Source organism: Hippoglossus hippoglossus, chromosome 2, assembly GCF_009819705.1.
Source record: "Hippoglossus hippoglossus isolate fHipHip1 chromosome 2, fHipHip1.pri, whole genome shotgun sequence".
Taxonomy (NCBI): Eukaryota; Metazoa; Chordata; class Actinopteri; order Pleuronectiformes; family Pleuronectidae; genus Hippoglossus; species Hippoglossus hippoglossus.
In genome coordinates this window covers 2,294,628-2,320,485 of record NC_047152.1, presented here as the reverse complement: position 1 = coordinate 2,320,485, position 25,858 = coordinate 2,294,628, and positions in this window count along the sequence as shown.

Sequence of the window (25,858 nt, the reverse complement as noted above, 5' to 3'; positions counted from 1 at the left end):
TTGCACTCAGCAAGAGGAGTGGGAAGGAGGATCTTAACAAATGGGTTTGAATAGTAAAGAAATAATACACATGATCAAATACATCAAAATAAGTCGTCAGTTTTCCTGGTTAAAGGATTCAATTTTTTAAATATGGGCCATGCCAATAAGATTTGATTGAGTTATTGAATTGAGGCAAAATGTCAACACTTTACACCTTCAAACACATAATCACAATCAATTGTTATTCAACTTTCTTGTGATACTGAGAGGTCCAGAATTGTTTTCTTTTGGTTTTGGGCAGGGGGTTCTTAAAGCCTGAGGAATAACCAAGCACATGACCCCCTCATGTTTGATTAAACAAATAAAAAAGAATGCAGCCAGACCAGTTGTTTCCCATTTATTATAGTTGATAATAAAGTATTGCTAAATAGCATATATGGATGGATAGATGTACTTTATTGATCCCAAACTGGGAAATTCCTGTGTGACAGCAGTAAGGTAACAGGGCACTTAACACATTAAACTAGATGTGCAAATAGAGGGCTAAATTATACTAAATATAAAGCATGAAAATATAAAAAACTGTATATCACACACACACACACACACACACACACACACACACACACACACACACACACACGTAAAGAGTATTTCAGACAGGGACGTTTGCTAAAAATGTGCATGAAAATAGCGGCAAAAATAAACCTGTCTGTCTTTATCCTTACGATAGTTCAAATATTTTGATAACAATAAGAAGGAGTAAAGAAAGAAGGCTCTCCTCTCCTCCCTCTGCCATTTTTCTTCCTGTCAATGGCGCTAGTGCAATGCATGATGGTATATATTGCTCGGTTAGTGACCATCGGTTGTACACAGCTTTTCACAATGCTCTGTGGGATGCAATGACTCCACTATATAGGGTCTAAAAAAATCACTAAACATTTGGACTGCACCAAAAAATGGCAAATTCACTATATCCTGCACTATTTAGGGATTAGTGATTGATTTGGGATACAGCCAAAGTCTGTAATTTCCATGTAAATCAGGAAATAATAAACTCATTAAAAAAAATTCTAACAACTGAAATGTCAACAACAGTAATAATTACCCTCACCCTGTTACTCCAAATAGCAGTGGTGATTCAACATCAGTTCATAAGGCCACAACGTAAGCCTCAAGGCCAGACTCTGCAGTGTGCCACTCTGGTGGCTCTGAAAGCCCAAGTGCCGACCATGTAATCCTGTTAGAGATTGGGATGTGATTTATGATCTTTAGGGGCTGTCATGCCTTTCTCTTCCTCTCCCATTTTTCTGTCCCCTGTATGCAACACTGAGATAATCTCACACTCTAAGACTCTTCAGTAATACGCAGTGTGAAATCCAGCCGTGTTCAGTGGGATTCCACACATTGTGAGGAGAGGGAGCGGGAGTTATGGTGGGAAAAATGCAGTTTGCTCTTGGCCTCAGCACATGTTTCAAGCTAGACCTCATTAATTAGGAGCACATGCAAACGGTGTCCCATATAACACACAATTGTAATACATTTTATGGTGAACTAATTTGATAAGATGCTTTATAGCACTTACTTTAACACTTGTAGATCACTTGCAGTTCTTGTTCAGTGCGGTTCAGTTATTTCTCTCGAAAGAAGATGAGCTGCAGCCTATTTGATTTCATTCTGACAGATAGTCGCGCCATGTAATTACATATAGCCAATTTACAGCATAGTTTTAATTTGCAGCGCCTGTATAAAAGTTAAGTTCAGCAGTTTGGTGTTGTAAAATAAGAAACGCTTTTGTATTATTATCCTTTAGATTTATTTGTTACAAATTTTTTTCATTGATTTTTGTTGACAGTATTCTTAACTCTTCAGTTCTCATAGAAACACAAAGAAATAACCGTGTCCTTCTCTCCAACATGTTCTTCGGACAAATATTGCAATAGTGTGCCTTTTCACTTATATATCTGAACCCGGCACTCTGTATGTTTTCAGGAAACAGATCTTTGATTTAGTTAAAATGTAAAAAAAACACTACAAGAGTAGAAAGTACCGTATGTATTGATGTAACATTGATTTCAGTTTACTTTTGACCATCCCTGAGAGGAAGGCCTTGACCATCATGTGTAACTGTTTAACTATTTAATGTAATTTTTAATCTAGGTTTATTGATGAAGAAAAAAAAATATCCAAGTTGTAATGTCACTTCATGAGTGCTATGCTCAAAATGGCATTTCAAGTTTCAACCACAGTCAACGTTTATTATAAAGATGCTTAGATCATCAGAGACAGTGAGAGATTTAAATGGCAGCCATTTAGTCGGTACTCTGTGTAAATTTGTCTCCATCTCTGTACCTATTACAACATTTAGACCAGTGAAGGAATCCACACAGGAAGTAAAGAAATCACTTTGCTCCCACTTTAAGATGTGTTGTTTGCTGTGCTCCTCAACAGGTCTCCCAGGCTGCTGTGCCTGTCTGCTGCTAATGTGCTTTCAGACAGTTAGTCAGTGAATGGCCTCTAATTTCTGCCCAATGGATCCTCAAGTCTTCACAGAATTGCATTACCTGTCTGTCCAGTGTGAAGCCCAAAGCGATTTTCCTCTAATGAAGAACAGTTGAGAAGCAATCTAACCCGGGAGTAGGATAGTTCTGTCCCCCTGCAATATCCAATTTGCACCGGATTCATCTCAATGCAGTAGCCCTTGTAGCTCCAGATTAGTGAATATCTGCAATAGCAGGGGCTTAAAGTCCCAGACAATGCTGATTGATTGAGCTCAGGTCAGGTACACGTCTGCAGAGAAGAAATCCCACTTATTGGCTGTTTTCTAGCTCGTCCCTCTGTTATCTCTTGACTTTTTCACGAATGCAGCGCAGAGTGGTTTCAGTGGGAAGAGAACGTTATCTGTAGCTCTCCCCCAGGCACCTGACTGACTAAACTCTCCAGTTGTGTTGATAGACTGACCTGAGGTGGGCCACCGAGGGCCAAGGTCGTCATGTTGATGGAGCAGGTTTCATTAGGGAGACAGCAGAGACAACAAGCATCTTTTATCTTGTGAAGATGAAGCACTGTTGACACGGCACGGAAGCCAACCCTGATGCTGATTTATAGCATTAACGGAGAACGTTTACACAAAGCTGTTCAGATTTTCATTTGAAAATGTGTTTTTGTTACATTTTCACTATTATATGTTTACGTGTTGGCGACAGGTTAAGTGTCTGTCCCACTATGGCTGCTCTTTAAGATTCCTTCTGATTTCTCTCTGTTTGCATTTAACAAAGTGCTGCTGGGGCTGCAGACTGTAATAAGAGACATCCATCTCTGGGCTCCAAAGGCTTTTCCAGCCAAGACCTGCCAGACACCCGCCACTGAGTGCATCAGGATTGCTGATGAATGCAATCTACATGAAATTAGTATTACTCACTATACCAATAATACAATTACTGGCTTTTGTTGCTTTGTGTTTTATATCTTTGGGCTTCTAAAAAATAAAACACTACCAATAATATGATAACTCTTCTGCAGGAGGGACAGTTTCTACTGGAGCATTTTTTCATTGTCTCTGTCCAACATATCCGTGGCAAAGATAACATTGTTGCAGATGCATTGTCATGCTTGTAGTTCATTTTGTATTGGTGGGGGTGTTACATGCCCCCCCCCCCCACACACCTTTTGTAGTTTTCTCCTCCTCCTTTTCCCCTCTCTCCTCTCAGGTGCTTGTGAGGAGAATTTTTACATGGAGGGGGAGCTCAACATATAAAACTGAGTGGAGGGTGGAGCAGCAATTTATTCAGTTTAATTCAATACAATTTTATTTGTATAGTGCCAAATCACAACATGCATTATCTCAAGGCACTTTTATAAATAGTACGGTCAGGGCGTCTGCTGATGTTTGTACTTCAGCGCCGATTATATCACTGATTCTGGTTTACTTGACCCCCCCCCACCCTTCAGCAGACATGCTCCGACAAGCACAGACACTCACACACAAACCCTTTGCACTTTGCCCCTCCTCGCTATTAGTAGTGTTTTTTCATGTAAGGCTGTTTATGTCGGCAAGAGCTCAAGTAATGATGAAAGTGTGTCCATAAAAGTCCGTTAGAACTTGTATGTTGATTTATCAGTATGTGCATTGTACCACTGTGGTTGGCAGCCACAAATAGATGTAAAGAGATGTTGGAAAACAAGTGTGGAAAAGAGTGTTTGTCTAAATTTGTCTTTTAAATCTACTCAAAACCACCAAGACACTCTTCATCATAAGCATAACAGTGTAATCTACATGACTAATTTGAAAATAATTTGTTTTGTGTTTTCGCAGTTGAGGAAATGGCAACAACACATGCAGGAGCAGCTAAAGGCCCATCAGTGAGAGGAGTTGCTACGTCTCCAGGAAGAGCAGCAGAGGTTGCTGGGAATGATGCATGGATCTGAGCACTGTGAAGGAGGTAGGAAAGACAAATGATTAGAATAGCTGCAACTGTGATAATTTGACTTTCATTTGCAGTTAAACCAGTAAAGGTTTACCCATGATTTTACCATCTGTAATAATTCCCTTGCATATGAAATTTGAACAGTAAGTGTTTCCTACAGACTCAGGGAACTCCACTGATGACCAGGAACAGATAAGAGCTACGAGCCATTTTCAGGAGTATGATGACACATTAATCCCAAGTAATGGTGTGGAATTGACTGACGACCATGATAGAAAAGAAGATAAAATCTCACAGGACAGGTACATACTATATTTAATTATAAAACGATGTCTAGTATTAAACTAAGAGATAAACTTAAGCATCATGTGCGACAGCTGCAGACACCACAGAGGCGTAGTTGTTCTTATTTATACTTCTAGTCCGCATGGAGTCTGCTTGGTGCAGACCATACAGTTGGAGGGTATATGCATAACTGTTCAGAGCCTCACGTACACCCTCTGATGAAATTTACATCACTCAGGGTGCAGAAAGTAGCAGAAGCCGGTCATGAAGCTGAAACAACTTGGTGTGGCTTTTATGTTGTCCGCTTTTTGACAGTACACACATGTTTGCCTTATATGTACAGTATGTTTTCTCTCACCAGACCAATTAATCCAGGCATCTTGCTGCAGACATTTTACAAAATGGACAGGACAACCTGAGGTCGTGGAATTATTCTAACCCAGAGGGCAGCATGACAGTGAGGAGCATGTTATTCTGCAGCTACTTCTAGACACTGGCCAAAAAAAGAACAAATGACTTGAACAGTATCTCTCCTCTGAGGGGGTCACTGACTGATGATTTAAATTTTCCACTTTCAGGACCATTTCAACTTTTATGAAACTAATGTGGTGCAAGGTGTCCATTGAAATGGACGTGTGCTTGCATCGCAATGAAACCTCTCTGTGCCCTCTTTGCATTAATGCTCCTGCTGCAGGACTGTGGTTATTATTCAGCCCGACTGGGCCATTCTGTAGAGGTGGATAGGCTGGCTTGTTGTGCACATGGGATACTAATGAATATAGACTCTCTAATGTAATGCATTGCTTTATTTGACAAATAAAAATGTGTGCTATGACAGAATTTGTGTGGGTTAAAGAGTTTCATGAGGGCTGGATTCAATCTAATTCATATTCAGGCATAAAATTCCCAGCCCCCTCTGACACAGCAATAGGGAAGACTTTCAATTTCTACCTGTTTTGCATGGTGATGCTGCATTGCTGTATCTTGACATTGCAGGCCATTGAAGATCAAATAAGTTCTGAAAAATGGAGCCGGCAAATGAGGCCCCTCCAATTACCTGTCTAATTAAAAGCCAAAGCAGTGGTGTGAGCCAGCAGAGTCGCTCGTAGGAGGTCCTGGGGGAGTTGTAACTTTGCAGTTGGCCAGATGTGTCTCTCACTTTCATCCTTCTCTCTTTTAGTGGACCAATGCTGAATTTTTGCCCCGCAGCATAAATATCAGATCTGAGGCATGGCGCCCAGTGAAACAGGAGAGAGGAAGGGGGAAAAAAACACACATGCCTCACAGATCAGTACACAAAGACGGCATTAAAGCCCAAACTTTGCTTGGTTTTAATTGTGTATCTTTCATGGCTTCAAAAGAGCTGTGACTGGTGGAACTGCTTTGATCTTTCTGTCTGAGATTTAGCTCTGTAGGAGGAGTGCGCTGTCACTACTTCACCAGCCAACAAGGTGCTCCAGTAGCATAGAATCAAATGTGAACAAACAACTCGGCAGCACTAGCTGAGACTGGAAGAAATATCTTTATCCCACCAACTTGTTTCTCCTCAGGGCCTTTACCGGAGAGATATCCAGAAGGTATAAACATCATAGTCTTAACACTCTGCAAGAAGGCTCAATCTATATAAGTTATGAAACGACAGCCAGACACATTGATAGGCAGCCTGCAATTGAAGCTGTATCTCCAACAAAGATGTTTCACAACAGTACACAACAGATTAAATCAAAGAGAAAGGTACAAAATACCATGACAAAAATAAGAACAGAACTGCATGGTGATAGAAAACAGTTGAGGGGATTCGATCTGTTATTTAGCTAGAGCCTTCCACCGCAGATACTCTGCATTGTACAGCATGCAACATCAATAAAGTCTAGAACAGGGGTTGGAAAGAAAGTTTGGATGTGGGACAAACTTTTCCCCAGCCTTTAGTTGACCAGACCATAATCAAAGATTAATTCAAGAAATTGAATTTGAAAATTGACTTGGAATTTGCGATGAAAACATAATGAACTGATCCACTATCGTCATTGTGTTGTGCAGTCACAAACAAAAGGACTCGTGGTTAACAAGGGAGGTCAGGTTCGGTGTTAAATAGCACTACCGAGGTGGTTAAGACGTTGGTCTGCTGAGAGCTGAACAAGTTGACCTTTGCTATACTTTGTGGGTAAAACTATAACAATGTCCATGAATTATCATCCATGAACTTGTACATGTCAAACTCTATGAACTATCAGCAGAATATAAAAGAGCATTATCTCATTATGTCATGCCAATACCTGATCAATGCCGATACCTGATCAATATATGAATTGATGCAAGAACTACTTTTCTACTTCTCAAGATTCAAGATTATTAGGCATCTTCACATTCTCTTCATTGTAGCCTGCAGGCAAATGGCCAGAACCCAAACTTTGACAACACAAAGTGAATGAATTATTTCATCATTAATTTATCATTAACTTCTCATGTCTTCCTAGTTAATGCTGCAGTAACTACAAGGGGATAAGGGAGTTGAATACACAAGTTTGATTAATAAAAAATAAAGTATTTGATTAATACTATTGGACAACAATGAGCACCTCAACATGGCAGCTCAATCATCACTTTGGTAAAATATTCACCTAATGCATAATTTATGCAATGCAAATGACAAGGCAATAACCAGGCTAAATCACTATCACCCCTGGCTGTTAAACAACAATCTCCACATCAAACTTTAATTCATGGACGTTTAAAAACACTGCTCTCACCTCCATAGGCTCAAAATTGCAATGTGGCACTAGATTGACAATGAAACACCCATTAATGCACTTCCTCCTCGACCTCAACACACAGTATTTCACCAAGTACCAACCGAGCCAAATACAGTACTAATGGTGAACTGACATATTGGGTAGTATCCAAGAAAAGTTGATTTGACGTCTGCTTCTGAAGCAAAGCAGTCTCTTCATGAACCAAGCATCTACAACCAAGTCCAGTTGCCCCTGATTACATTTTTCTTCAAAACTGATTGAGACAACAACGCTGTTTTTAGTGTACATGTGTGGGAGATATCCATCACCTGAAGCATGCACACTCTGGAACATTAATAATTGGTGATGAGTGGAGGACATGTAGGTGTGCTCTCGACAATTTTACCATGAATCAGTCAAGGCTATGTGTTGGTACTGTTAGTGGGCTGTTTAGAATAAATAGTTGCAGAGAGTATGGTTGACATAAAAATCGATAATGTGACGATCAGGGGGAAAATTAAATGTCAAGCTTTTTTGAACGAGCATCTTGGTGTTTTAAAAGGAACCTGCTGGCTAGGAAACAGTAAGAATAAGATAATTTATTGAAATATATATGCGGTTCCAGTTTCCTTGTTTACTCACTTACCAGAAGTGTGTACAAATATCTGTTGGGTTTAATGGCATGGATTATCTAATAATGGATTTAAAAAATAGATGTATCTTAAACAGTTTGAGTTGCCTCGTAATCCCCGTGTTTGTTCTAAACACATGATTCCATTATAGTAAAGTCTGTTTCGCAAACTTTATAGGAGGTGTCACAAACAATAAGCGTTGAAGTAATGTAATTTCATACCCATGCTATCATTACTTACACATTTACCTTCGGGCTTCCATGAAGAGGATACTACTCAAACATTGGATGTGCGGTTCCCAGAACCAGTTTAATAAATCATAATCGATGATGGTGTAGTCATCTCAGTCAATGCGTTAAGTATTTTGTTGTTCATGTACAAGGTCAGGAATGATACTTAGAACAGATGATTCATGAAATAATGATGAGTAGAATAATGTATGAATCATGCATGAATTAATGATAATTTACTTACCATAAGGTTTCACTAACTCTTTTAAAATAGAGGGGGGGATTTAGATTAATCCAGATGTTATAAACTGTCATTATTGTGCAGAAGAGTTCAACGGCTTATTGACTTCCTCTGAACTGTGTGCGGCTCCACAGGGACGTGTCGAACATGGCTGCTGGGTCTACGCGAGGCAGAACCACAGATGTTTGGTTGGGATTGCTCTGGAAGTTCATCAACACTTAATGACTACACGTTTAATTAAAAGCGGTCCCCCTGAAGTGAGGAATCCTCCTACCGATAGATAGAGGCACCTGAGCAGTTACACTGCTTGTGTTTAGTGTCACTTAAGGTACAATTAATGAGGGCACGAGGTATTGAGGCAACCGAGCTTGATGTTTACACTGCGTTTAACGGGTAAAATCTCACAGCAGCGAAGGGCATGCTGGGATATTTCATGTTGAATAGATTTGGCTCGAAAGCCCCTACAAGGACGTTTGAAGGTCTTATTTCAATATTGCTGCCTCCTTATGACCCACAACAGCAGATGAGACAATCAAGGAGAAAATTGGCTTTTTCTCCCATTGGGTAATCTGGGATTTGTTAGCACCTAAATTTGTAACCCCCTGCAACTACTACAAAGACATTAGAGATCAATATTTTACAAAAATAACTTTAACTAACCAAAATGTCTTCATCTGCATGACTACGAGGGAAAGAGGGAAGGCTGCTGTAAACCTGCAGCAAGATACGCAGCAGCCTGCCCTGCCATGAGCTCCACAACTCTGTGATCCCCCCCTGTCCCACATGCGTAATAATTCATGTTATTGTTCCCAATGTCCTCTTGCTCTGTTATTGTCTGTTGTTTATTTTATATACATTTGTGATAATTCTATAGTTTGTCAGTGCTTTGACAACATCGTATTGTAATATATATTCTTTTAAGGGGATGAGTTGGATGACACTGCACGTGTCGGGAATATGCACACCATCACACACCGTCGTTCCTTCCTGCAGCAGTAAGACACAAAATACACATTCAGCACAATTATTATGCACTTTAAGTCTCAACTGTGCAGTATTCCCTGTGCTATATTCATCTGTCTGTGCAATATCAACTGTTAATGTGCAATCCATTCACTGTACATATTCTTTTACTGCATATATTTATTCCTGTCTTGAGACTGTATATACTAGTTTAATTAAATTCCTATATTTCTATATTTAGTATATTCCTTACACTTAAGTATTGCATGTTACTTATTACTTGCTGATGTCAGTTTGACTCTTGCTGCTGTAATACAGCAAATGTTTCCATTGTGGGACATTTGTATGTATTTCATGTGTGTGCATAGTTCATATAATAACCTTTTTTTCAATCCTATTCAAAGTAGCAATGTTATTGACTGCCATAACTTACAGAGAATTAGTGTGTTCCATTAATGCATGACAGTAAACATTATGTCTGCTTTCATCTAATGTCAAACAAAGTGTTGCCTTGATCTGCAGCACACACTACACACAGATCCAACAGATTGGGAGTCTCTTGGTGGTTTAAAACTGCATGTCAAGTCAATTGACCCAAAGGAACTGGAGACCATTTCAAAAAAGTATGAATATCTCATTGCGTCACATGTAAAATAAATCGCCCATTTCTCCCACACCATGAAAGCCTCACTTGATGTCCAGTTCTCCTCATAAGGATGGATAAACAAGAAGATCTCCTTCTAATTGGATAGTGGTCGGGGCCTGCCTCCCATAAATCTTTGAAATAGAACCCTGCCAAAGCACAAAGTAATTAAAACAAAAATAAAACATGATGGTCTTCTAAAAGCCATGCCTTTAATGAACAAAAAGACTAATTAATTGCGCTGTGTCAAGGAGCGCACTCACACTGAATTATAGATGAGCTCAGAGGGTGGCAGATCTCACAGAGTAATGGGAGATATATGGCCTATGGTATTAAAACAGTCGCAAACACTGAATGCTACCATATAGTACAGGCTTCTCTGTACTGGTGTGGCATATGGAGTCCAGTCTAAAGGCTGGGAAAAGCTAATTCACAGAATATTGAATTTAAGTTTAAATCAGCTTATTCATGATACACTCATTCAAGAGTGTTTCTTTAAGCCTTGAGCTAAATCCATGCGCAACCATTTGTCCGGATTTTCTTTATGCTACCTAAATGTCGGTAAAACAACGTTAGTCCAATAATAACCAAATTACAGATGTGATATTTCAATAAGCCAAAATGGTAGGAAAGAATACATTTGAAAAAAATCTGATAGTCTAATCTTCTGTTTCCAAAAACATTCATTCTGATCATCGTTTGTAGTACGATCATGACTGTGGATAAAATTAACAGAAAATATAAATATAACTGTTAAATAATTAGTTTTAGAAAAACCTAATAACAGGGTGATGTTGCATTGGGGGTGTTATACATTTTCTAAAATACTAAATTCTGGAATTTGACTTCATTTCATTCAAACTTTGCTATCTTTATCTTTGCATTCTCATAAATGACCTGCAATATGACAGACACACACATTTGTATTACAATTGAATTTGTAATTGATTCATTTTAAAGATTAATTGAGATGCTTTTCAAATAAGTCCACTATAGAAAATGAAAAATCATGTTTCCTAAAACTAAATAGAACTTTGGTTGGGATATTTTTTGTTCCAGCATCACAAAGAAATCTTTGCTTTGAGAGAGTAACGGTCCCGCCTGGGACAGCGTTTGTTTTTGTCCGTAAATTACTTATATGCAAACAAAGGGAGCACATCTATATCCCATTAAACATAAAAAACATTAAATGAATACCAATGCATTGTTTTTATTTGTGGAGTTTTCCTCATATGGTTGTGGGGACATGTTTCATAAAAAAAAGATAACACATTTTTGCTAGTATTCTTCTTATTTATTTAAGTTAAGTACTACACCTAGTGATATTTCAGTATTTCAGAAAAGCAAATTGGTGTCAGCACCAGAGTTACTATCACAATTAACAGTTTGTTGACCTGACTGGGTAATTATATGTTCACAGCCATGAGCTACAGCAGGTTCATGTTGTGGAACACAAATCAACCAACCATGCACAAACACGCAGTGACACACCAACGAAACCCATTTTTCCCACAACTTCGATCACACTGTCCAACCAGCACCCTGCACAAGAGCCTTTCATCTCTGATGTGCTACTGCTGTAGGAAGAGGGCTGGCAGCAGTGGCGTGGCATGGGGTCAATCTTTGAGGAACACATTGATTAAAACTAGGCAAAATGCTCACATTACAACATGACCTAAAAGACTATCAACTACCAGGCCCAGAGGCTATAAACAACGATCTCATCTGTTCAGGTAGCCTGACGCAGTCGGTGCGGTCACTGGTGCTGAATTTAAATGCGAAAAACAACCAAAATAGAACACGTAATTCAGTGATCCGACACACGTAGAGCTACGCACAGGCAAACAAGACACAATAAGCGATATAACCACATCCAAAATTGCACACAGTTACAAGGACACTTCAGTTCGATTCAACAGGTGAGCCACAGCGAAAGAATGGAGTGTACATTTAACTCCTATTTGAAGTGGAAGGCCATTCTCCTGTCTTTCATGTTGGCAAAGTGGTCGATAACTATGTATCGTGGAATTCCTATTGGCCTTTAGGTCCTTCACAAAAACTTATATTTCAGCTCGGTTGACAAGTCTGTCCTGTGAATATGTTTTTATCCTCTTTAGACAGGAAAAGGTGCGCTCTGCTGATGTGCTGGTTGCTGGTATATCGAGCATAAGCTGGAGCAGTTTGTAGACCTCAGAGAGTGTGGCCTGTAGGTCACCCTCAATAAGAAGCTCTACCAGGTCTCCTGGTGGCTTGTAAAACAACTTGTGCGCAGCTCATTCTTTAACTTCTGCTCTTCAAAGAATGGATTCGTCTTTATCAGCTGAGCTAACTCGGTGCAGAAAGGTGCAACTGATATGTGATCCAGTACCCGAAGAAAGCTCCGATGCTCCATATCTGCAAATCTTTGTGGCATGTGCAGTACTATACAATCTGGAAATGAAGACTCCGGAGAGATACAACAGGTTCCTCGTCTCCTTCTTGGTGGTCCTCCCAGCCTCAAAGACGACATTTATTGGGGGGAAAGGTTCTCCGACTGCCTGGATAGTGGCATCATAAATGCCACTAAAAACTGAACCGAAAATCAACTGAAAAACCCTGAGCAGGTGTCAAAATCCTGATGTTTTTGCTTCAAGGCCGAACTCTGTGCAAAGGTCTGTTTGTCCCACCCCGGCTCTGCCCTTATCTTATCGAAAGCAATACAAAGCGACTTGCGTCCTTTGTGGGCTTTTGAAGTTCCACCTCACAGCTGAACTCCCCGATACACGTACAGCTCGATCAACTTCACGCATTAATGCTGATCTTTTACATGAACGTGAGAAAAATGTATGAAAGGCATCAAGACTGGCAGAAAACAGTTTGGCTGCTGGAATGTTATTTGTGCCTTGTGATGAAACCAAATTTTTAAAGCCCCTACAAGTTTTTTACTGGTTATGAAAGGATCTTATTGTAATATTTATACCTCTTTACAACAGCAAACGAGACCGGGTGAACATTTTCTTTTTGTATAAACTATTCTCAATGTCTGTCGCCGGAAGGGATTACCTCAAAAGTCAGAGCAATGATTTACCGACAGTCAGGCTGGAATAGCCTATGTTTAGGCGGAGGGAGGGGAAACAGAATCGGGGGAAGCAAGACGGGCTACACACTAGGCTAAAGGCGAACAGATCAGGGCACTTCTGAGTCTGTTCCTCCCCAACTCCAAGTCTCTTCACCAGGCTAACCATTCTGTAGAGAGTAGCTCTTTGCAAGGACCTCCATGTCTCTCCCGGTTACGCCTCAACACTACCTGCTGATAAGCAGTCATTTATGTGGTGTGACTCCTGTCTCAAACGATTTCTTGTTTCTTTTCACCAACCAACATCCACACTGACTCTGAACACAGGACACTGAGACAAGAGTGGGAAATCAGTTCATTGGTCACCAGTGTTTATGCAGCAAACTAAATGCTCCTGAGTGGTGACCACATATCCATCTATTAGCTCCACTGATGGTACCGCATTCTTCGCTTCCTGCCACACATGCTCTGTTGGCTTTGAAATGGAAATATCAAAAGGGCCCAAGAAAACAGGTCTTATCACATTTGACTGTGTGGAAGTAGGAATAGATGAGTACAGTGCCAATGAGTTGGCCAGATATGAACAAGCTTTTGAACCTCCTGTCATTGTGCGGCACTGGCATGGCGCCACACATCCAACCATGTTGTGGCCGTGACACCTATGTGATGGCTTCGCAGCGGGATACTTCTGCTCACTTTATATTAATGGGGACGAGCTCAGAAGCTGTTCCTCAAAGAGGAGTGAGGGGGGGGGGGGGGGGCTGCGGTGGGCCTTTGATCAGCTTTTTCTCTCTGTCTATAATCCGCCATTCGCTTGGAGTCCTCGTCCATACGGGCAGAAGTAATGTGCCCACTGAATAAGACGAAATGACAATCTGTGGTTAATAACTGAACATGTGAACTTCGTGTGGAATTAAATCAGTGAATGCCATAATAGGTAGTTTCCTAATGCAAACATTTTCTAAGGCTAGTGTGCACCACCCCTTGCCTGGATAATGCCAAGGATTTGTTGCTTTTGTGAATGCGTCCGTGCAGAGAAACTCCTGCTGCCTTGTGCGTGTGTGAAAGGCAAAACGCGGACCCAATTCTCCAGACGTTTCCCTGATCCGATGTTGATGAGATTTGGGGGACCACAAGTGGTGAAAGGAGTTCACACAATAATTTGAAATCTAGTTTGTCACAGTTTATAGTATTTTTAGAATGAAAAGTAAACACATGCAAAGCTTTGAGACTGGCTGACCAAGCTCAGAAGAGGTAAAACTAAGTTTTGAGGCTTTCACTTTCTGTTTTTCCATGTGGCTTGGCAAGGTGAGGCCCTGGTTCATTTTTTTGGACCGTCACCACCACTCCCTGGATTCCTCTGCTGTTTTGGCTCTTTGGCTCTTTTGGTTTCCATGACAAACCTTTAAAGGACGGCCACTGTTTTCAATTGTTATCTATATTAATCTGCCTTCAAAGTATGGTACTTTTGTTTTTGTATATTGAAATTATCTTGCTGTGATTTGTATCAATATTCATTTGTTGCATTTTGTTTTGTTCTTAATTCGGTTATTTCATTTTCAGTATTGATTTTATCAGCACCAGTTATGTTTAATACTTTAGCTGGTTTTTAACTCTCTCCTCTCCTTGTCGGACTCCTTGTCGGTGCTGTGGGCCTAAGGTGGCAACCCAATCCCTGGTGGTTTTCCTCACGATCCCTTTTTTGGGATGGTGTGCAGTTTCACATGTGGTTAGTTTATGGACCCTTTCGCTCATTTTTTGGTTCCCTGCCAGCATTCCCCTGCTTAATTGCTAATTTTATCTCACTATTAGTGTAATTAATCCTGACATTTTAGTTTCTGTTGGAAATTATTTTTGAAACTGAAACAGTCTCTTGCCCTGTGGTATTTGATGAGCCTGTGTGACCTTGCTAATTCAAAATTTAGCTTTAGTAATTTCCCTTGTTGCAACAAATTGTCATCCCCCGCTCACACTACATATATTTTATAATAGTTCAAATACATAGTTCAAATGTAACCAATTTTTTCCGCACAGTTTGTGAATGTGATTACATCTCACTATATCTTCACACTGCGGACATGCCAATTAGGCTGTCCAAATATTTTGTATTTCTTGTGTAGAATTTGCTTCAGTAGGATTTTCTGCACTTTCAGCTTGAGGGTTTGTTGTTTCACTGTCATTAATCTCTATATCGTTGTAATAATCGTATCAGGCGAACCTGCCTGTGCATCTAGCAGTGATGACGAGTAGCACACCAGAACGAAGAGTGGCTGAGGTGCAGAAGGCCAAGGAGATGGGGCCCGCGTCAACAGAGCCGACCCGCTCTTTTGACATCTCCAGGCCTGGACATCACCAGACATTTGGGTTCTCACATAAAGCTCCTCCGAAGAATATCTGGAGAATTTCAGGCGTTCAACGCAGGTCTGAAAGCAGTTCTACTGTCTGAAGTACTAACTCCATTTTTGTGATCAGCTTTACCAGAGAGTCTGTGAAACACAGCAATGTAAATTAGCTCTTTTTTCCAAAGCCCATAAACCAGATTGTGTTTTCAATGATGAGGATCAGTAGAAATTGTACAATAGAAAAGATCAACCAAAATCCACTGCCATTGTTGCGCTGGGAACAAAACACTGCCTCCAGTGCGCAATAACTCGTGATATGATGCAGTGCTGAGGCAGAAACTGCCTTCCCTTCCAATGGTCCTTGTCTGCATGTTACCGCATTTTCATGTAATGTTTAGCTCAGCAGAGGTAAGATTGTTCACAGAATATATTGCTCCATTACATTCTCACTGGAACAATTTGGAATGCACGGCTCTGCATTTTAGCTCCACCAGCTTTAGTCTTTATCAGGTTTCTCACAACAGCACACTCGCCCAGGTTAACTAAATGGAAACAGAGATGAATCCCAAGACAGGTTCAATGAAAAGCAACCACCATGAGAGATAATGTTGTGTGTAAAGTCCATTATGTTTCGTCTTACAGGCGACAAGGGACATTGTAAGGCTTCCTCTATGTGCGACATACAGCACATCACCTACATGAAACTGCCACAATAACTGTAGCTTGTTTTTCTCACAAGACTCAATGACATGAATGCATGACAATGACCTGGATGGTTAACAAGAGGCTTTACACTGCTGTAGCACCTCATAAGGGGGACTCGTGTTTGCCTATATTAAGAGCTTGGGCTTATCATCAATGCATGTCCTGGAGGATTTAGCAGGGAGCAGTGTTTAGTTCGCTGATAAGCAGACAAGGAGGGCTTCCTACCATTTCTGTTCAGCAGATGTGCTGAGTCAGCATTCCCCAACAAACAACACTATAATCCACTTATGACATGTAGAACAGAAGATGACCGGCTGTTAAATTGAAAAGGACTACCTTTAAACCCTGGTCTCTTTTCAGTAATGTAATGTGTGCATGTGTATTTAAAAAACACCTAGGACACGACTTCAAATAGTTTCTCCTTCTTCTTTGTTTGGTTTATTGGTGGGTGGCAACCAACATCAAGGTGCATTACCGCCAGAGGCAAGTTACCCTGAAACTATACATTTAAAATCTGACTGTAAATTTGAGTTACAAGAGTTATTCTCTGAACTGATTTGTTTGCAGGCAGATGATTAATAATGAATATACTGCTTGTCATGTCTCTTATGTTATACTGACTACATATCCTTGAGTTTATGTTTTTATCATTCAGTGAACTTCTACATTAGGAGTCAATGTAAACTAAGAGCTTCAATCTTTAATAATTTCACTTTCACTTAACTTGGTGGAGAAGCTAAGCAGACAGGACATAAGCGTAGATGTGAAGGAACCCACATTTGTGAATGGTACAGGAAAAGATGATGATCAAATATGAGGGGGTTGAAGGACTGAGCAAGACAGGGGAGAACTTTCAGCCTCATGCCGTATTTTGCTTCGCAGCACTCTCCTATTAAAGTCTTAGTTCAGCATATGTAGAGCTTACAGATATGAATCCCATTCCCTCCAATGGTTCTTTGATCCTGGGAAACCAAAATCCTGTCTGTGCCTTAACAAGATAATTAAACATTTCTGACACTCATGAGAACCAACAGTGTTTCTTTTTGGTAAGCGCCACAGCTGGGGGTAAAGGAGAAAGCTCTTTGCTCGGCTGCAATACGGGATAAGAGATGGAATATCCCCCAAATGAGGTCCTCAACCCCTGCATCTCGAATTATGCAGTAATCTTTTCTGCTCCTTGCTTGATGGCAGTGCTTGGATGAGAGAATAGAGGGCAAAGGAAGAGTGAAAGAGATAAGAAATGACAGACAAGGCCTCAAATAGTATGGCTTGTTTCGATTGGGGGTGCAATTCAGAATCGGGATGCATTCAGAATCCTTTGACGTCAACACAATTGCTGTGACCCCCCGATAAAGAGTCAAAAGGAAAGGTTTGCAATGGCGTTGAAAGACTCTGAGCCAATTGTGCAATGAATTACCTTTATTTTCCTCACAGAGAAACAATTTCCTTTACAGTCTCACAATCCATGGTAGCCCATGCAGAACTGTGTAATCCTGTTAGACATAAAACGGCACCACATGCCATCATTTCAAGAAACAGGTTTTATATTTTAGGTTAAGGGTGGCTTGCATGCACCCTCCATGCTGGATTACTAATTGATCGTGTTTTACATTGCAAATGAGTCATTCATATTAGTGTTGGCTCTCGTTCAAAAGGAGGGTTCAGTGGTCTTATCCAGCCGCTGCAGGAATTGATTAGCATTGCACAGAGAGTGAGTCTTGGCAGCATCCAGCATAACCATGCAACTGTGAATGAATAGCTAATGTATCGCAGGGAGGATGTTTGTTTGTCTCATGTTGGGGATTTCTGAGGGGAATGCATTTCCAGGACAGCAAACACTGCCGGCCCTCATCTCTTCTATTTTGGGAAAGAAGAAATACACCTCTCGAGCGGCGTGAAGCGGCACACATAGAAAAGGCATGGTGTTTCAGGGTCTGAAGCTGATGGTTTGTGTTGCACATCGTTCGCCAAGTGAGTCAGTCATGTACGGCATCCGCGAGAAAGGAGAAAGACAGAGGGTGCTTTTCATTTTTATCTTTTGCTGCATCAGTATGACAATAGCCCAGGCCTCCAGGCACCCATTGCAGATGCGGCTTGTTGTTTCAGTGAAACGAGATGTGCTGTGCGGTCCCGCCAGGTTGCATCTGGATGTTTACCGCCGGCCAGCGGGTCCTCCACCACAAGAGATCCGACATTTTGCGTGACGCCGAAATAACCACCTGCATGCTGATGCAGCACGAGAGATATTAAGTATTTAACTTATATTTCTTCAAACACAAGCCTAGACATTTTTTTTATGTACGTCTTGTTCACATGAAAATAACTAAAGCAACATAGCGTTGGAGGCTGTTGTGAATGCCATTTTTGAGTTTTGTGCTCATTTAACTTTAGTATGAAGCCTATGCACTGTTTTATAAGCCCCTGGTCTGCAAAGAACGGTGCAACAAAGAACAGATTATTCTCACGTCCCTCCCGTCCATACAACACCCATGAATTACAGTGCACAGATGAGGCCATCTGTAAGGGAAATTGGTTTTGGTCCAGATTTGATGCAAAGTCTATGCATTTCCCCTCTAGTTTTCTTTTCGAGTGCTGAGTCTGACAGTGTGTGTTCTGCACCCCTGTTCTCCATCCCCAACCGACCCTCTACAGCAGTCATTCCCAAAGTGTGGGCCGCGGCCCCCTGGTGGGGTCGTGAAGCCACTGCAGGTGGGCCGTGAGAGGTTCATCAGAAAATAAATAGATACAAAAGTTTCAGATTTGTAAGTAAGCGTTGATTACCACAAAAAAAATGTATGATTGATTTAAAAAAAAAGTAATGAAACAAAGACATGAGATATAAATTCCACGTTGTTCTGATTTTATCTGACCTATATAGCAGGTGTCGATGTATTTGCTGACCGTCACATTAACACCTGAACGCATCCTTAGCGGGGGAATCACAGGTGAGGGAGAACTTCGTTGTGAGCTGGGTCGAGCAAGATGGAGCCGAGGGAAGCTGCTGATGACGAAGGGGAATCAGGAAGTCCAACTGAATCATTCAGAACTAAAACGAGGACTCGCAGAAAGGACTCAAGTGAGGACCTGTCGCTGGCCCAGAGGACAACCCCATGTGTGTGTGCTGTGCGCTGAGATGCGAGCTAACGAGACCCTGGGACCGTGTAAAGTGCGCCGCCGCCATTTAGAAACTAAAGAAAATGAGCCTACAGATGGATGAACCCTGATATACTGTAATACATGTTCTTACATCCAGCATGGCCGAAAGCAGGGTATTGTTTTCGTCCGCGTGTGTGTGTGTGTGTGTGAGAGAGAGAGAGAGAGAGAGAGAGAGCGAGAGCGAGCGAGCTTCACCCTCACAACAGAACAAAGGGGGGTTACAAACTCCCGATCCGAACCATCTACTAAAGAAGAGACTCAAGACAACTTACATTCTGCCTTCGAAAAAACTGGGACATAACAGAATTCTTAAGAAAAATGTATTTCAGACAAAGAAGTAATCATCTTTTACTTACCTGTTTTTAACTTACTTTCAAATTGTCTACTTTCCTTCAGACTTTAAACCGAACCAACTCATCAGAACTAAACCTCATACATTAAGCAAATACTCCCAGCAAGCTGATCGGAGAAGCAATGGACAGATGTACTAAGATGAGTATGAAGTAGCTGTCGGACACTGATGACCCGGCGACCTGTTTGGTGCTGGACCCCCTGCTGGGTTTCAGAACTCATAACATGGACCTCAGTCCTCCACCAAAGATACAGGCTTGTGATCATCTTTAAGAGACCCTGGTGAAATTGCAACACACCCTGGACTTTAACGCAACATTCGAGGAGCTGGGCAAACTGGCTGGGGAATATTTCCAATCTATGGGAAGCCATCAAGAGCAGCTATTGAGGCAACACATGTCTCGTTACCTCAAAGCCTTTATGCTAGACAGTGGAGTGAAAATAGAATCTTGTGACCGTTACACTTCAGAAATGAACGGAGCCAAGGTAACCTCCACACGGCAGTGGCTTGCAGGACAGCGGGTTGAGGTCCTGTTGGGCTGCATTGCTGAAGGAAGGAGTAAATGACTTCAGCGTTATTTTTTCCACTCAAACGCTGCGCTCAGCTCACCTGGGGAGGAGTTCACATGTTGCTATGGAGCCAGCTACTTCGGAGATGGAAACCAAATGTGTGAATGCTGCACCTGTGAGACCAAAGGAGAGGGCCACTTCAAAAACAGAGGTGTTTGATTCAATCACTTCAATAATATAAAGGGTTCTGGCTTTTCTTCACACCCCCCCTGCTGAGGGTACAGAGCCTTAATTTGGTGCATTATTTTTAATTATCCACAGACGGGCAAGTGCGGAATGTGTTCTGTCACATTCAAACACCTGCTGGTGTCCCACAAAGTTCCGAATAAACAGGAGTTCCAGCTTCTGATGCCACATGGGAATGCACGGTGAGATTAAGAGACACGTTTTTTCATTATTATACCTAGATACACCGTTATGCCTGCACAAATTATTTCTTTATTTCCTACCACAGAACTCCAAAGAAATTAAAGGAGACAGGAGACCCACGCAATGGCTTCCCGCAGATGTAAGCATATTCAATTGTTTTTAATTTGACAAGAAAACTTCTGTAAGATATGTTGTAACTCTAATGTTTTTTCCATTTAAAGCCTGTTACATGTTATAATCAAAAGTCATTCTATGTTAATAGGAGCGAGACCCTATTATGAAGGTGGCCAAGAGGAACGCCATCGTGCTGGAGCTCGCAGAACTGCGGCAGTCTGGCCCTGACGTTCCAATGGTCTCGACCTTGGACCTATCTGCTACTGATGAACTTGGTACTTTGAATTTGCGTTAATATTACTTGTGATTCCCTATTAACAAGGGCACTGATAAGAAGGCTTACATCATCACATCTTATTGAAGTTTCTATCTAACTATACACATATTAAACTTGAGCTTTCAGCGGTATAGATTTTTTTTATGTCTACTGTGTAACAACCACAAATGTTATGATATAGACTGAAATTTGGAACCACAGGGTTTAAGTTTGCAATTTAAATCTTTTACACTGTAGATCACAGTCCTCAGCCTGTTGAGTTCCAGGAGACAGAGGAGGATGACTTCTACCTCAGGCTGTCACAGAGTGATGACGAACCCTTGGATGATCCTTTAGCGGCGACCAGTTCACCCCCTGTAGCGCAGTCAACAATGTCTCCGAGTCTCCCACTCCCTTCCACCCCTGTGCAAGGGTCGAGTGGTGCAATGCCAAAGCCGTGTGGTTGCAGCTGCACATGTGACCAGTTTGGGCCAAGGTTGCAGCAGCTAGAGATGAAGGTGGAGCATCTTATGAAAACACTGCCACAGAACTTGCCTCACACACCTGAACCCAACCGGGTACCGAGTGTTCCACTTTCAGCACAAACAGGGGAACAGGTCAGCAAGGGGAGGAGGCAAAATCCTTTATATGGTAAGTTTTCCTTTTTTCTTCCAATTGTAATTTGGGGGAGAGAGGAGACAGACAGTTAGACTTAGTTGGTTCTTTCCCTTTTTCTATTTGTTTTTTTGGGGGATTTAACTATTGTTTTACTGTTTTGTTAATGCAGAAAAAATTTTGGAGGACTACGCAAAGTTTCGCCTGGGGTCGAGAACGGGGAAGAAGGACCGGGACAACGCGCGGCAGGCATCAAGCCATGCCCACCGGTTTTGCTTTACATGGCCACTGGCTGGGCTACAATTAACATCTGCCACGACCTCAAATTTGTTAATAATATGGAAAAGTTGCGCACGTACGTATCTTATGTCATATATTTCTTGATCAAAAAATTATTTCTATAACGTTTGAGTTATTTTTTCTAATTCTTAATTATGGCTTCCTTTTTCCATAGATGGCCATCATAACTCGCTCAGAAGGGCTATGCTCCAACATCCATGAAGGACATGATGAACAATGTCATCATGTCCTTCAAACACATCGAAAACGCCTTCCAAAAGCAAAGTATGCTTAAACCGGCCGATTTTAAAAAGATAACATACGAGATGAAGAGGATCCAGGCTGAGGTTCACAAGAAAGTGGTGGTCCACCGGCAGAAGGTGATGCGCCATAAGACAAGTCAATGTTGTCACTGTCTTCCAGTCTGGTAATGTGTACTTTCTAAACATAACATAGAATGTCCTGTGTGTATATATATCTTGTCATCTAAAGAGACTTGGAACCTCATACATTAGTTGTGCATGTCCCACTGTTTTCACAGACAATCAGCTGCATGCGTCACAAGAAACTGAGTTTTTGCTGGCTGCCAGGAAAAGGATTCCTGAGTTGTTTGGTAAGTAGACTTATTCAATCATATTGTATTCATTCTTCTTTGGTAGCTTACATTCTTAAATATCTGTATTTTAATTATATATCTTGGTATGTTTTGTAGAACGCTTAGCCCAGGAAGGATCCCAGATGGCTGACCATGTAAGGTTCACTGGCTATATAATGGGCTATTTGCCCATTCTGACAGGCCATAGATTAGTCATGACCAACATGACGAAACAGAACGTCCCCGACTGTCAGGTTTGGTCAGATGGCAATCGGTTCCAGGTCATGGTTAGTATTTTTAAGCAGGGGCAGCCATGTCATACTGTTAAAACATGCCCTCCAAACACAACACTCATCTCTCACTGTGTTTTATTTCCCAAGGTTGATGATCACAAAGCTGTGCGGTCCTTTGGCTAGGCTGCCTTTTGCCTCGACAAGACTGAATATGGGTGGCTACGACAGATAAGCCAGGGAAAATGCTGTGTGAGAGGTAAGGACTGCCCATACGATTTCCACACCTCACTCGGCCTGCAAATCTCCAAGCCCGCCAATGTGGTCAACATGGCATGGGAGGATTTTAACAAAATCAGGAGCAGCGTCTACACACAAGTAAGAAATATAACCCTAAAATAGAATTTTAAAGTTGTAATCTGGCCATTTTTAATTTCCTTGTGTGGCTTTCCAGGCAAACAATTTTCTGTTGGAGAAGGAGAGACGGCAGGTGGCCAAAGCCATGTGCCACGACCTGGACACGGCGGAAAGGTTTTACGTGGGTCTCCCGGACAAAGAAACGTGCTACAAAACCAGAGAGCGCAGGGTGAAGGCTCTCCAGTTGGCCACTGGAAACCCGTCTAAAGAGGACCAACCAAGTCAAAATGCTGAGGAACCTCTGTTGGCCAGTACTCCAGTACTCCAAACACAAGCTCAGACAGTGACGAGCCCGACACCGGCTCGCCACTGTCTCCTGAGGAGATGAAGGTCATGAAACGAAAACGGGGTATGGACGTTTCATCATCTGATGAAGAACACCTGGAAGGAGAGAGAAGCACAGAGTCTGTAATCTCCACATCAATATGCTCAGTGGTAGTGGACAGGATGAAACCATCCATTTTTAAATATTTCAATGACAAAAGAAACACGCCTGAAACCAGTGAGTAGTGTGCCACTGGTTTTAATGTTCCTATAGGGTTAGGGTTAAAGTTAAATACTGAGTACGAACAGCAGCTCTGGAAAGATGTGCAAATTGTTGCTTTTTTTTTTGTTTGTAATATTTGCATACAATTTGGAAGATTTGGAAGATGTGCAAATTGTTGCTATCTATTTTATTTTTGAAGATTTCAATATTATAATATATATATATATAATAAGTTGTTGGATTCATTGTTGTCGTTTACATTGTTCTTATTAGAAACTTGTTTTATTGTTGAAAGTATTGTTGAAATGTAAATAGTTACTAAAAAAATGTTAATCAACCCCAACACCTGCTTGTGAAGGCCCTCTGTTCTTTTTTTTTTTTGTATAAAGTTCATTACCTTTTTACAAAAAGGCTTCTCTCCCCGACTCTGCTTCCCTCATCATATAAATTATATCACCAAGAAAATAAAAAAATAGCAATTAAAAAGAAAAAAAACTTATCAGGATTGGATTTTAAAACAATTAAACAAACAGCAACAGGACCCTAATTACATTTCCAGAATGATCAAATTCATTCTTTAATCATATAATACTAAAAACATTATCACAAAGAAGAAGTTACAAAACAATTGGATTAAAGATAAAAACCAAACCACTTTTATGAAAAAATAGTTATTCTTTAACAATAAATCAATCTTTTACCCAGACGAATTACAATTGCCACAAAGATCTAACTTATTTCAGATTAAGAAAAAAAGCATTTGAACTATATTACCACAAAAGAAATAAGTATAAAACAAAAGGAAAATGGAGGAACACGGGATCAACGCTTGACGAACAGAAAAATGATTTTGCGGCAAGGAGCGACAAAAGAGTCCATAGCAACCACCTTAGATACGACAGAAACGTGAAAGATCTTCGTAATAACTACTGCTCCTTGACCTCTGTGCCACATTTGACACCATCGATCATAACATTCTCATCAATAGACTAAAAGAGTGTGTTGGTACTGTCTATCTGGAACTGTCGTATCATTGCTAAGCCAAACAATGTCAGCCACTTGAGCATCTCAACAGAGTGCCTAACTGCCATTAAGGAATGGATGTCGTTTAACTTCCTTCAGCCAAGTTCAAACAAAACAGGAATAATAATCTTGGGTCCCGATCATCTAGCAGGCAAATTTCTACCATTTGTCAGTCCTGTGGCAACCAATATAAAAACAGCCGAAAAACCTAGGAGTCGCACTAATTTCCCAACTGAATTTTGAAATCCTGCTACTTCCACCGACAAAATATACCCCAAATTAAATCAGTTTGATCTCTCCCTCACGCCTTTGTCTTTCTCTGTCTGGACTATTGAAAGGCACTTCATACATGCCTTAGTCAGACCTCAGTAACTTGTTTGCAGCCATCCCAATCATACAATCCCAGTCGGAGCCTGTCCTTTTTAGCTGTCCCCAGCTCAAGGCTGGCTACTTCTCTGTTGGGGCCAATAGGCTTATTATTTAACAACCAGTCTGACAGATGTTAAAAATTATGGTTACATGACTGTTCCTGGTCTCTCTCTCCCCCCCTGCCCACTCTCTCTCTTTTCACCCCCCTCTTTGCCATCTACCTTTTGTTTTTTTCTCTCCAGTCACCAAAGTGCTTGCTCATTGTGGGAACTGTTTGGCTTCTATATACATTTTCAGGTCTCAACCTTAATATGTTATGATTTGGTGCTTAAAATGTAATTTAATTGAATGCCTTTTATTTTTATTCATACATGGTTTGCCATCTATTTTGTGAAGCACCTTGTAACCTTGTTTAGATAAGTAAAGTTATTATTATTATAATAATTATTATTATATAAGTGACACCAGGAAAAACGTTTGAGACACAATCTACATCTTATTTAGGTTAACGTATAATTTTCATTTATCATATGCTATAAATTATGTCCTGATTATCATGATATGGAATTGTATTATTACGATACATAAAAAAAACTATCATTGCCCTACTGGAATATTGACAGCGTGCGCACAGAGTATGCAATACTCCTCTGCTGCTTTTCTCTCTCACAGTAACACCATTCCTCTCCATCCTCACAACATGCAGCTCCAGTGATCGTTGAGGTTTCAGGTGCCTGAGCAGCAGCATGAATTTGTTGTAATGGTACAGTAATTGACAGCCATCATCCTG